Source organism: Cervus canadensis, chromosome 1 (assembly GCF_019320065.1).
Source record: "Cervus canadensis isolate Bull #8, Minnesota chromosome 1, ASM1932006v1, whole genome shotgun sequence".
NCBI classification, from domain to species: domain Eukaryota; kingdom Metazoa; phylum Chordata; class Mammalia; order Artiodactyla; family Cervidae; genus Cervus; species Cervus canadensis.
In genome coordinates, this window is record NC_057386.1 from 96,974,626 (window position 1) to 96,988,523 (window position 13,898).

Genomic DNA, 13,898 nt, shown 5'->3' on the forward strand with positions numbered 1-13,898 from the left:
CCACAATTGACTCTTACAAGTATTGAGTCTATTACCAGGATTATCTCCATTTCAAAAAGCAAGGGATAGTTACCATCTATTAGCCTGCATACTGTTTTCCCAGGTGGCTCAGTGGTAAAGAATCTGCCTGCCAATGCAGAAGCAGCAGGAGACACAGGTTCGATCCCTGGGTCACAAAGATCCCCTGTAGGAGGAAATGGCAGCTCACTCCAGTATTCTTGCCTGGGCAATCCCATAGACAGAGGAGCCTGGTGGGCTATAGTCCATAGGGTTGCAGAGTTGGGTATGATTGAGCATGCAAACAGTCTGTGTGTTATTATCCCTTTTTTATTATACCATTTTTAAATGTCACAATTACTGATTCCAAATATTAATATGTATAAATCTGCACCTCACATTCAAAAGACTAAAAAGTATGTATAGTAAGATCAAGTGAACCAGAGATCCAATTTAATTATAGAGTAAGATAATATTTACAGTAACGTTTCTGTTTTTTTTTAATTTATTTTATTCAAGTACAGTTGATTTACTGTGTTGTGTTAATTTCTGCTGTATAGCAAAGTGATTCAGTTATATGCATATATACATTCTTTTTCAGATTCTTTTCCTTTATGGTTTATAACAGCATATTGAATATAGTTCCCTGTGACCTACAGTAGGACCTTGTTGTTTATCCATTCTATATATGATAGCTTGCATCTGCTAATCCCAAACTCCTACTTCTACCCTCCCACTCCCCCTTGGCAGTCACAAGTCTGTTCTCTATGTCTGAGTCTGTTTTTATTTCATAGATAAGTTCATTTGTGTCATATTTTAGATTACATGTATAAGTGATATCATGTGATATTTGTTTTTCTCTGTCTGATTTACTAGTTAATCTCTAGTTGTGATCATGTTGGGCCAATAGCATAATTTCATTCTTTTTATGGCTGAGTAGTATTCCATTGTATAAATGTAACACATCTTCTTCATCCACTCATCTGTCAATGGACATCTGGTTGCTTCCATGTCTTGGCTATTATAATTAGTGCTGCAATGAACACGGGTACATGTGACATTTTGAATTATGGTTTTCTCTGGATATATGCCCGGGAGTGGGATTATAGGATCATATGGTAGTTATATTTTTAGTTTTTTGAGAAATCTCCATACTGTTTCCATAGTGGCTCCACCAATTTACATTCCCACAGTGATATGCTTGTGACAGTTGCAACTCCCATGTTTTTAATAGATTTTCAAATCAAAACAATCTGTGCCTTACCTGGCCCATCACTGGCCAAAGAACAATACCCCTGGAGCTCTCCACAGTCTCTGCCCAAGGTCAATAGCAGGGTTACAGGCTGTGTAATTGAGTAGGATCTGAGCAAACTAATTTTAAACATTTCTGCATGCCCCCCCACCAATTTATCTTTATGGTGATTAAAAAAAAAACACCACAACACTTTCAACACACGTTTTCTGCAACCTAAGACAACTTCCATCAAGAACTATGGCAATCTGTGAACACAAAAGCACCATAGACTTTGGGGCTTCCCTGGAATCTGCTGGCATTGCAGGAGACACAGGTTCGGTCCCTGGGTCGGGAAGATCCCTGGAGGAGGAAATGGCTAGCCATTCCAGTATTGTAAAATCCCATGGACAGAGGAACCTGAGAACTGCAGTCCATTGGGTCACACAGAGTTGAACACAACTGAGCTAGTGAGCACACACGCACAAGTACCTGCTGCAGACCCATTGGCTTTCTCCTGACAATAAGACCACAAGAGACCACACAAGCTCCTCTGTGTGATTAAAGCAGTTGCAGTCGATGCTACTATGTCAGTTGCAAAGTTAGCTGTGGGTCTCTTTGCTGGGGCCTGTCAGTACTAGAGTATACTCCTTTTCCTGGCTAAGACATTCCTTTGACCTTTCTTTTAAACGCAATGAAATGGGAATTGGAAAAAAAATAAAGACTTTCTGAAAGAGTTTCAATTCTATAATCTCCCCCGCCCCCTGCCAGCACCCCATGTCAAACAAAGTGCAAAGCAATGTCCAGACCATACAGTTGTCACTACACAATTTCTGTCCTGCCCTGAAGTAGGATTCTTTTGAAGAACTCTGGGTCCAAGTTTGGGCCAACTCATGCAAAGCCTGAAATAGACTAAACCAGGGGAGTTACCCCTGTGAACAAGGCTAGACAACCACCGGTGGTGAGGAGGCATAGAAATCAGGATATGAGTTCCAAGCACTTTCCTTGTTTTCCTTTAGAAAGAAATTGTGAGTCCGTGGTGCTATCCAGTCACAACTCTCAAACTTCATCTGGGAAATGTTGAAAACACACGTCAAAAATCACAGGCAGGCGTGGTTTCTAAACAAAGAGCTTTTAGCAGGAAATTTCAGATGTTATATATTCTTTCTTACATGCAGTTCATCTTCGGAAAGAGGTCACCAAGTCCTGGGCATATATTATGCAAGAAAAATTATCACAGGCAATGAATGTCATCTTTTCTTGTGAAGATCAATAGTCACTACCTAGCAATGCCAGGACTCTCAAAGACCATTAAGGCGATCATGGTGACTTTTAATCCTCAATCTTATTTTCTTCTGCCCCTGAGAAATATGACAGTCACAACAAATGTGATTATATTAAACCCAAATTCCAGCCCAGATAATACTCCAGACCCCCAGGCCTGCCTACAGGACATCTCCACAGAGATGTACACAGGCTCCTCAAAATAGACACAGCCAAGAGAGAGAGATGAATTACTTGCAGAAAAAATACAAGATGCAGAAAACTATAAAAGCTCTACCGCAAGAGATCAAAGGCTTTTTCTGCATCTATTGAGATTATCATATGGTTTTTATCTTTCATTTTGTTAAGATGGTGTGCACATTGGTTGATTTGTATATATTGAAGAATCCTCGTACCCCTGGAATACAAAACCCAACTTGATCATGAAAACAACAAAATTCTGTAAAGCAATTATCCTTCAATTAAAAAAACTTAAAAAATAAAAAAGAAATAAAAAATGTCTAAGGAAAATGGGGAAGAATACCATGTTCATAAATTGTAAGACAGTATTAAGATGTTCATGTTTCCCCACTTAGGCAAAATTAACACATTCAAATTTGAACTCAAAATCTTTATTTCAAAATCTCTCTCCAAATACACCTGTATTTTGGAGAATGACATTACTATCCACCTAGTTGCTCAGGCAAAACCAAGAACCATCTTTGACTCACTTGCAGCCCCTGAGTTCTATCCTTAAAATTATGTTGAATCAGAGAATTCCCTGGTGATCCAGTGGTTAGGACTCTGTGCTTTTACTGCTGAGGGCTTGGGTTCAATCTCTGCTCAGGGGACTAAGATCCCACAAGAGGCATGGTATGGCAAAAAAAAAAAAATGCTGAATCTTTTATTAAATTATGTTGAATTGCAATCCAATCCTCCCTACACCTCTACTTCCCCCTGAACCTTATCTCTTAATATCTAGTTCCTTCTCCCACCCCCACCCCACACAAAATGCCTCCAAAAGAGCAACATGGGAATTTGAGAATATTCCCATGGAAGTAGCAGAGGAAACTATTGATTCCCAAATACCATTTGCAAAAGTGATACCTAGTCATCATTTTTTAAAAGAATGTTTCCATGATGCTTTTTATGATTATGATGAAAATATACTGTGCTTAGTCATGTTGAAAGCAGGACGGGGTAGAAAACAGCAGGCAAGGATAAGACCTCTTTATCCTCTTTACCTCTTTATCCAGTTGTCTGTCTCCACCTTCCCGTGGGCACCTGACCAGTGCCTGGCTCCTGCCCCTCAGGGGGCTCCCCTCTTGTTAGAGACTGCCCAGGCCTTTGCACAGAAGGATCTTTGAAAAAGACAAATTGATCATGTAATCACAAAGTTGAAAGCTGACTCCCACCAGCATCTTTTCCACATTTCCCCCATGAGATACAAACCCCTTGTATCTTTTTTTTTGCTTCATTGGGTCTAAGTTGAGGCATGTGGGGGTCTTTCGTTGCAGCGTGTGGCCTCTCTGGTTGTGGCGCATGGCCTCAGTAGTTGCAGCACCCGGGCTCAGTTGCTCTGTAGCTGGTGGGCCCTTAGTTCTCCAGGCAAGGATAGAACTCATGTCCCCTGCATTGCAAGGCAGGGCTCTTAACCACCAGACCACCAGGGAAGCCCCAGGTCCCTTGTATCTTACTCAAGAGCCCTGTCAAGTTTTCTCTCCTCCCCAAGGATAACTTCTATTCCAATCATTCCTAACAACCAGGTCTACAAGGATTCACCAAACTCTCTTAACTCCTTAATGCCTTGTGTGTTCACCTCTTGCCTAGAGCTCCTTCCCCTACAAGGTTCGCCTATGAAATTCCTACTCCTCCTTCAAGATCTTCCTGAGCAAAAATCTGTGGGTACGTGATGTTACATAACAAGATGGACACATGAGTCCTAACCTAGATTCTGTCTTGCTACATACCAGCTGCTTGTCCAGAGGCCACTCACATGCCTTTCATCAGCCTCGGGGCCTCTTTAAATGGAAAAAGAAACAGTATCATCTAGATAACACAGAAGGAGCACCTGGGAAGGGAGTTTATGGTCACAGCAAAATAATTTAGCCTGGCAGACCTATTAAAAATTTTCCCAAGATTTGTATTGATATGTCCGGGCACCTTCCCTACTGGTAATTTGGGTTGACTTCTGCCAACTCCACCCTTCTCTACTCCTTTATTTATTATTTTTGTCTGCACTGAGTCTTTGTTGCATCAGTTTTCTCTAGTTACAGTGAGCAGAGGTTACTCTTCGTTGCAGTCTGAGAGCCTCTCATTGCAGTGGCTTCTTTTGCTGTGGATCACAGGCTCTAAAGCTTGAGGGCTTAGTTTCCCTGAGGCATGTCGAATCTTCCTGGACCAGGGATTGAACCTGTGTCCATTGCCTTAGCAGGCAGATTCTTAACCACTGGAACATGAGGGAAGCCTCTCTATCTCTGTCTTTCTTTTTTCTTCCTAAACAAATGTCAATCTTTTTTTAAAAATTTTATTTGCTTATTTTTGACTATAATAGATTTATGTTGCTGCACAGGTTTTTTTTGTGGAGAATGGGGGCTACTCTCTACTTGTGGTGTGCGGGCTTCTCATTACAGTGGCTTCTCTTGTTGCAAAGCACAAGCTCCAGGCACACAGGCTTCAGTATTTGCAGCTCACAGGCCTGAGAGCATAGGCTCAGTAGCTCTGATGGATGGGCTTAGTTCATCCAAGGCATGTTGGGTCTTCCCAGATCAGGGATAGAGCCCATGTCTCTTGCTTTGGCAAGCGGACTCTTTACCACTGAGCCACCAAGGAACCCCCCCCCTCCCCACCTCTTCTTAAGTATAGTTATTATAGACTTTCCTGGTCTAGGACCACAATTACTGTTGTTACAGTTATTGTTTATTATTGAATGTTTATCCTCTTGAATTGAGATTCCTCACTACCATTACCCGTCCACCAGGCAATAGACAGCTTCTTATTCTGTGGTCCCAAAGCAGCTTACATGTACCATAATTACAGTATTTTTTACATTATTCTCTGATCATGTGTCATACGACTGCCTCTCCAGGTGACCCTGAACCCTTGAGGGCAGAGTTCATGAATTTTTTGTGTGTTCTGAGCCTAACGCTGGCCCTGGCTCAGAGCAGGCAGCCACTAAATTTTTAATAATTGGATGAATAAAGGAAGCAACAATATTTTATTGAGTGGGAGAGTAAAAGAAATATTGCTTTATTGATTCCTAGCAGTTTCTGAGCTCCTAGAAAGCTGATGTTGTAAAAGAGATTCATAAAAAAAAAAAAAAAAAACAGTTAGCTAGCTTTTAAAGAGCTGGGCTTCCTCAGAAAGCAATGGGCATTTGGACAGTGACTTCTAGGGCTTTTGAACTCAAGTCATCGCGTGCTCATGTGTGTGCTTAAGCGGGTTTTCTAGGTGTTGCAGTGGTAAAAAATCTGCCTGCCAATTCAGGAGACATGTGTTGGAGCGTTTGGTTGGGAAGATCCCCTAGGGTAGGAAATGGCACTCCCCTCCAGTATTCTTGCCTGGGAAATCCCATGGAGAGAGGAGGCTGGTGGGCTCCAGTCCATGGGGTTGCAAGCAGTCTGTTAGGACTGAGCACACACATGTGTGTGCTTAAATCCATTTATCTAAATGACTTAAAATGACTGAAATGATATTTAAGTCTCAGATTTCTTTGATGAATCTGATGAATCAAAACTATAGTCCTCCTATCTTACAGACTATGGAAAACCCCAAAATATTAGATCCACATGATATCAACTGTGTCTTTTCTGATATTTGGCATTCTACTTTGAATGATTATGTGATTTCTCCCCTATAGAAACGGAGAAGGCAATGGCACCCCACTCCAGTACTCTTGCCTGGAAAATCCCATGGACGGAGGAGCCTGGTAGGCTGCAGTCCATGGGGTCGCTATGAGTTGGACACAACTAAGTGACTTAGCAGCGGCAGCAGCCCCAATAGAAAAGTTGAAAGAAAAGTAAATATTTTACCACATTTTGGTCACACTTTGGCATTCTCGATCTCTTTGTCTTTCCCTTCCTCTCTCTCTCTGTCTCTCTCTCTATATATATATAAATATAACACACACTTTTTCTTTTTTTGCTGAACAACTTGCAAGTTACAAATAGCATGACAGTGACAGTAAGCCCCTAAATATTTCAGCCTACACTTCCTACTGATGAGAACATTTCCTATATGATCACAATACCAGTATAATTTCTAAGAAATTTAATCCAATATCTAAATTTTGGTCTATAATCAGTCACTCAGTTACCCCTAAAATACCTTTTTATTGTTGCCAATGATTCCAACCAGGTTTGTGCATTTCATTTGGTTTCCTTTCCCTTTTGAAGGAAGAAGAAAAGAGCATCAGTGGACTCATTTCATGAATCGAGTGAGCAGAGACATTTAGACATATTATTGAGATTTATACTAGAGATGGCTTGTAGGGGCTCCAGCAGGGACATTTTGAGGTGTGTTCCTTTGTATGGAGTGTTGAGTAACCAAATAGACTGACTAAACAAGTACATATTTAGTGCACTAGCATAGCAGGGGAATTTTTAAAAGTATATTTTGAGAGAATTCGATAGAAAGAAAGGAAAACATAAACCAAAGGCAGGGAGAGAGAAAGGAGAGAAGAAAGAAAAAAGAAAAAGTGTCAAAAAGGAAAAGCTTTTTAGACACTACCTTATAAATGGGTGTTGTTTTTTGTTTAGAATCACAAGTGGAGATGAGGTATTGTGGGTTTTATAAGGTAGTGTCAAAAAGTTCATGCACTATTTCTATAGAGCCTGGAACGATCATATAATTTGGATATGTGTAGGGCAAAGACATTGAATGGTTTTTGTGGTACAAAGCCTCCTCAAAGAAACCAGAACAATGCTTGACCCCTGAGGGTAAACAGGGCTGAAATCTCTCTGCATCTACCTGGAAACAATCTATCACTCATCCTGTTATATAAGAAATTATTACTTTTTTTAAAGTATACATTTGAACTTGGGCACTCTTTTGGCTGATATCACTCTCCCATTGTGGTCCTTGAAGAAGAAAAGCTGACTCACACCAGAGTACTTTTTAGACACTTTTAGACACTACCTTATAAATGGGTGTTGTTTTTGTTTAGAATCACATGTGGAGATGAGGTATTGTGGGTTTTTTCAGTATTTAGGATTTCTTTGTCTTTTAATTTTTATTTTATGTTGGAGTATTGTTGAGTTACAGTGTTGCGTTGTTTCAGGTGTAGAGCAAACTGATTCAGTTATGTGTACTAAACTGCTTCACTTGTATCTATGTGACCCCACGGACTGTAGACCACCAGGCTTCTCTGTTCATGGGATTCTCCAGGCAAGAATACTTTAGTGGGTTTCCATGCCCTCCTCCAGGGGATCTTCCCAACCCAGGGATTGAACCTGGGTCTCTTATACCTCCTGCATTGGCAGGCAGGTTCTTAACCACTATCATCACCTGGGAAGTCCAATTCAAGTATACATATGCATATACTATACATACATCTATTTTTCAGGTTCGTATCCCATATAAGTTATTGCGGAATGTTGAGTGGAGTTCCCTGTGCTCTGCAATGGGTACCTGTTGGTTATTTATTTCATATACAGTAGTGCATATCTGTTAATCCCCAAATCCTAATTTATCCCTCTTCTCTCTGCCTTTCATTTTTGGTAACCATAAGTCTGTATTTGAAGCCTGTGAGTCTGTTTCTGTTTTGCCAATAAGCTCGTTGGTATTATCTTTTTAGATTCCACATATAGATTATATCACATGGTATTTGTCTTTTTCTGTGCTGCTTCACTTAGTATGATAATCTGTAGTTCCATCCACATTGCTGCAAATGGCATTAGTTCATTTTTTATGGCTGAGTAGTATTCCATTGTGTATATGTACCACATCTCTTTTATCCATTCCTAGTGTTTATGATTTCCAAAGATCTGTGACCAGGGACTATGAAAAGACGGCCCAGCATGATCTGGGGGCCCCTGACCTAACTGGGAACTATGATACTCTGGTGTGAGTCAGCTTTGCTTCTTCAAGGACCACAATGGGAGAGTGATATCAGCCAAAAGAGTGTCCAAGTTCAAATATATACTTTAAAAAAAGTAATAATTTCTTATATAACAGGATGAGTGATAGGTTGTTTCCAGGTAGATGCAGAGAGATTTCAACCCTGTTTACCCTCAGGTGTCAAGCAATGTTCTGGTTTCTTTGAGGAGGCTTTGTACCACAAAAACCATTCAATGTCTTTGCCCTACACATATCCAAACTATATGATTGCTCCATGCTCTATAGAAATAGTGCATGAACTTTTGTAATTGAACCTCTCCTTTAAGCATACCTCTTTATTTCGCACAAAAGATAATCTGTCTTCATTTGTATTCTTAAATGTGTAGATAGCTAACTTGTTCATAAAACATAACATATAGACAGGATCTAATCCTTAGTTTTTTGACCAAGCAGCTTTGAGTAGCTTCAATGAGTTTCTTAAATCAAAATACCAGGCTTCCCTAGTGGTCTAGTGCTTAAGACTTCGAACTTCCCCTGCAGGGCTCACGGGTTCAATCCCTGGTCAGGGAACTAAGATCCTGCATGTCGGGTGCTGTGACCAAAATTTTTTTTTAAGTCAAAATACCATAATAACATTTACTGCACTTACTTGTATGTAACTATGTAGTTAGACTAGGGAATGTCATCCCCTGTGGTTCCAGAAGCACTTTAAAAGTAATGGAAATTACAATGCACTCTGGAGAGATTGATGAAAATGTTAATTAAAGTCAACTTGTCCTAGCTTTCATCATTTTCCCAGAATTGAAAAGGATGATGACTATGGCAAGCTGACATATTTTCAAAATATGACTGCTCCTCAAAGCTATGGTTTTAAACAAAGTCTAATGAATCTTCAGAAAAGATGATTTCTTGAAGAACAGGATTTTTACCTCAAAAAATTACAGCATCATTTATGCTTAGGATCCATGAGAACTCTGCTGAATTAACGAAATATGAAAGAAAGACAGCAGTTTCTGACAGTGTCTGTGAAATCTGTAACATTTTATCTCCCAAGGCATGGCCTATTCATAGCTTTACTTCCATGTGCACAGATAATATGTATCAACATTGACAAGAGTTAAGCAAGCGATTTAAAGGAGAAAATTGTACTGTTTCGAATCTATATCCCAGATGATTAAAAACCATCAAAAACTACACTGAGATAGAAATATGAATACGACTTAAAATACCAGGAACCAAGAATTTCATCTCGGTTTATGCTGTCAGGGACTAAACAAATGGAAGGGGGTGGGGTTAGGGAGATTTGAAAGTTTCATTTCATACCTGGAGTGAAGTGAAGTTGCTCAGTCCTGTCTGACTCTTTACGACCCCATGGACTGTAGCCCACCAGACTCCTCCGTCAATGGAATTTTCCAGGCAAGAGTACCTAGTAAGTGCTTAAACTGTGAAGATGAATCAATTATTTATCTGCCAATTCAGAGCCACAACGGCTCCTGAAACCTAGGTTTCTGATTATGAACAGATCCATTTCATTATGAAAATGTAGTTGACAATTTTTTTTTTTTACTTAAATTGTATGTGACATATTTGAAATAATACTTCACCACTTCAAAATACCATTGTTATTTTATTTATTAATATACATTAATTATATTAATGTATCATTAAATAAAATAAATTGAAAAGTAATTGAACAGGCAATCCAAAGAGTAGAAAACACATACAGTTTAAAAATAATTGTAGGGCGCGGGGGCAGGGGGCCCGGTCCGGGAGTGCAGGAGACTGTGGTAGAAGGAGCTGGCGGCAGCGGCTAGCGGACTCGAGTCACGACCGAGCCGAAACAGACACCTCCGTGGAGCGAGGCAGTAGGAACACCGAACACCGGAGGCGGCACCGGGATCCCCGGCTCAGGGGAGGGGGGCGCCGAACCGGGAGGAGGGTAGGGGGCGATGCTGGAAGCCATGGCGGAGCCCAGTCCCGAAGCCACCAGAGAAACGTCGGAGAACAATTGAGGATTTCAACAAATTTTGCAGTTTTGTTTTGGCCTATGCAGGTTACATCCCCCCTAAGCAAGGAGGAAAGTGACTGGCCAGCCTCCGGCTCCAGCTCTCCATTGCGAGGGGAGAGTGCTGCAGATAGCGATGGCTGGGACTCGGCCCCCTCAGATCTCAGAACCATCCAGACCTTTGTTAAGAAAGCAAAGTCATCCAAGAGAAGGGCGGCTCAAGCAGGCCCCACCCAGCCAGGACCCCCAAGGTCCACTTTCCCTCGTCTGCAGGCCCCTGACAGTGCCACTGTGCTGGAGAAGATGAAACTCAAGGACTCTCTCTTTGATCTAGATGGGCCCAAAATGGCATCACCACTGTGCCCCACGTCCCTGACACATGCCTCCCGGCCCCCTGCTGCTCTCACCCCAGTGCCCCTTTCCCAGGGGGACCTCTCCCAGCCTTCTCGAAAGAAGGACCGAAAGAACCGAAAGTTGGGGCCAGGAGAGGGGACAGGCTTTGGGGTACTTCGGAGGCCCCGCCCAGCCCCTGGGGATGGGGAAAAGAGGTCTTGAATCAAGAAGAGCAAGAAGCGGAAGTTGAAAAATGCAGAACGCGGGGGGATAGACTCCCACCTCCTGGGCCTCCCCGGGCACCCCCCAGCGATACAGACTCTGAAGAGGAGGAGGAGGAAGAGGAGGAGGAGGAGGAGATGTCAGCTACCAACACCTGAGGCTCCTAGCCCCCCTGCCACAGTGCACCCTGCACCCCGAAGGAGCCCCTCCCACTGACGGTGAAAGCAAGGAGGTGGGCAGCACTGAAACAAGCCAAGATGGCAATGCCAGCTCCAGTGAAGGCGAGATGCGGGTCATGGATGAGGTCATCAGGGTAGAATCAGGTGATGATTCATGGGATCTGATCACGTGTTACTGCCGAAAGCCCTTTGCAGGCCGGCCCATGATTGAGTGCAGCCTGTGTGGGACGTGGATCCACCTCTCCTGTGCTAAGATTAAGAAGACCAATATCCCTGACTTCTTTTACTGCCAGAAATGCAAGGAACTGCGGCCAGAGGCCCGGCGATTAGGGGGGCCTCCGAAATCTGGAGAGCCCTGACACATGCCATCTCCAGGCTGGAACTTCAAATGGAAATGTGACTTGGGAACTGAGCTTCAGGGTCGACATGTCCCCTGAAGCTGGGATGTTGTCCCACTTCGAGGCAGAAATTTCCAAGGGAGACTGGTTTGGAAATGAGTGGTTTTCCTCCCTACCTTTCCTTCCCACCTTGTGGACTTGAACTTGGACCCATTGCAGGTGTGAGTGGGAGGCTCTCTGGATCCCTAGACACTTGGACTGTCCCTGCAACTGCTCAGTTTCTGGGCCAGGGTTGGAACTGGGATGGAGTGGGACAGTTGTCTATAAAACTCTAGTGTAAATATAGCACTCCCCTCCCTCATCTTTTCTTCTATCTTACTCCCCATTTATTCTACACCGGTTGTATTTTTAATTTTGGGCTTCCCCTTTTGAGCATGGCAGCTCAGTGGTGGAGTGCCAACCAGAGCTTGGCCGAGGGAGGAAGGAAAACAGAAAGGTGACAATTCCTCACCTCTTTTGTTTTTAATAATACTGGCCAGCTGTTTGTACAGACAGCCTGCGTGTTGTAAATAAAGCAGAGTGGGCTCTTCAAAAAAAAAAAATAAATAAATAAATAAAAATAATTGTAAAAAATTTCATCTAAAGCATATATAATTTGCCCCTTCAAATTTTCCCTGCATCACTGCAGATAATAGAATCTGATCATGCTCAAGTTCCTTATGCAAAATGGTGTATTTTGGTATAACCAATGCACATCCTCCCTGACACTATTTTTTTTTTTCAAATACTGTTCTTAACTTCCCACTCCTAGTCTTGAGACCCTTTATATTTCCCAGGCTCATTTTTGGTCCACCGCCCCTCACCCACAGTCAGGTCCAAATGCAAAATGAAGCAGAACACACACACAGAGGAAAGGTGAATGGTGAGATTTACACTCTCCTTGATTTTTTCCTTTAGGATTATTTTCTCTGCACAATTTTTAAAGCATACGCGCGTAAGCCAGTTGCACTACATGCCTGTGTTGTGTCTCAACAAGGAGGGATGGGAGGAGATAGGAAAATCAAGATTCTAACTTTTTTTTTTATATATTCATTTATTTATATATTCATTTATTTATTTGGCTACACAGGGTCTTAGTTGTAGCATCAGGATCTAGTTTCCCAACCTAGGGTCAAACCTGGGTCCCCTGAGTTGGAAGCATGGAGTCTTACTCAGTGGACCACCAGGGAAGTCCCAAGATTATAACATTTTATACATTTAGAATCCTAGGCTCCTCTTGTCTCATCATTTAATTTCCAGAAATTGATTAGAAGAAAATAATCGAGTTATTTGCAGTGCTGTTTACAATAATTTAAAAAAAAGTGATAACAAGGAACTCCCTGGCAGTTCAGTGGTTAGGACTCAGGCCCTCAGTGTGGGGTATGGGGTGGGGGAGCAGGAGGAGGGAACCAGGTTCAATCCCACGTCTGGGAACCAGGATTCCACAAGCTGCACAGTGTGGCAAAAAAAAGTGATAGCAATCTAAGTATTCAGTAATAAAGGGTTTATTAAATAAATTATGCCAAAGCACTGTAATAGAATACTAAAGAACCCACCTGCCAACATAGGGCACATAAGAGACACAGGTTTGATCTCTGGGTCGGGAAGACCCCCCTGGAGGAGGGCATGGCAACCCACTCCAGGGTTCTTGCCTGGAGAATCCCATGGATAGAGGAGCCTGGCGGGTTACAGTCCATGAGGTTGCAAAGAGTTGGACAGGACTGAGCGACTTAGCATACACAAATGCACACACATGCAGCTATTAAAATCATATCTTCAATATTATTTCCTAACATGAGTATATGCTTACATTTTATTTAGTAAGAATCAAAAAGTAGGCTCCAAACCTAAATTTATAATGAACTGCAAAAATTTTAAAGGGATAAATAAAGACAAAGAAACAGAAGTAGGGGCAATTTTCATGTGCTTAATTATGCATATGTGTGTGCTGAGTAACTTCAGTCATGTCCAAATCTGTGCCACCCTATGGACTGTCCATGGGATTCTCCAGGCAAGAATACTGGAGTGGGTTGCCACGCCCTCCTCCAGGGGATCCTTCCAACCCAGGAATCAAACACACATCTCTTATGTCTCCTGCATTGGCAGGCAGGGTCTTTACCACTAGTGCCACTTGGGAAGCCCATGCTTATACAGAACATCAATTTAAAGCAAAGATGAAAATGAAATTTAGCATTCCAAAAATTGTGCTTTTAATTGTGCCTTTAAGGCAGGAT

General features: G+C 42.1%; 1 pseudogene; it reads left to right on the plus strand.

Annotated features, from left to right (window-relative positions):
- The first annotated feature begins 305 nt into the window (after positions 1-305).
- Positions 306-12,245, plus strand: LOC122455315 (annotated as a pseudogene).
- The last annotated feature ends 1,653 nt before the right edge of the window (positions 12,246-13,898 follow it).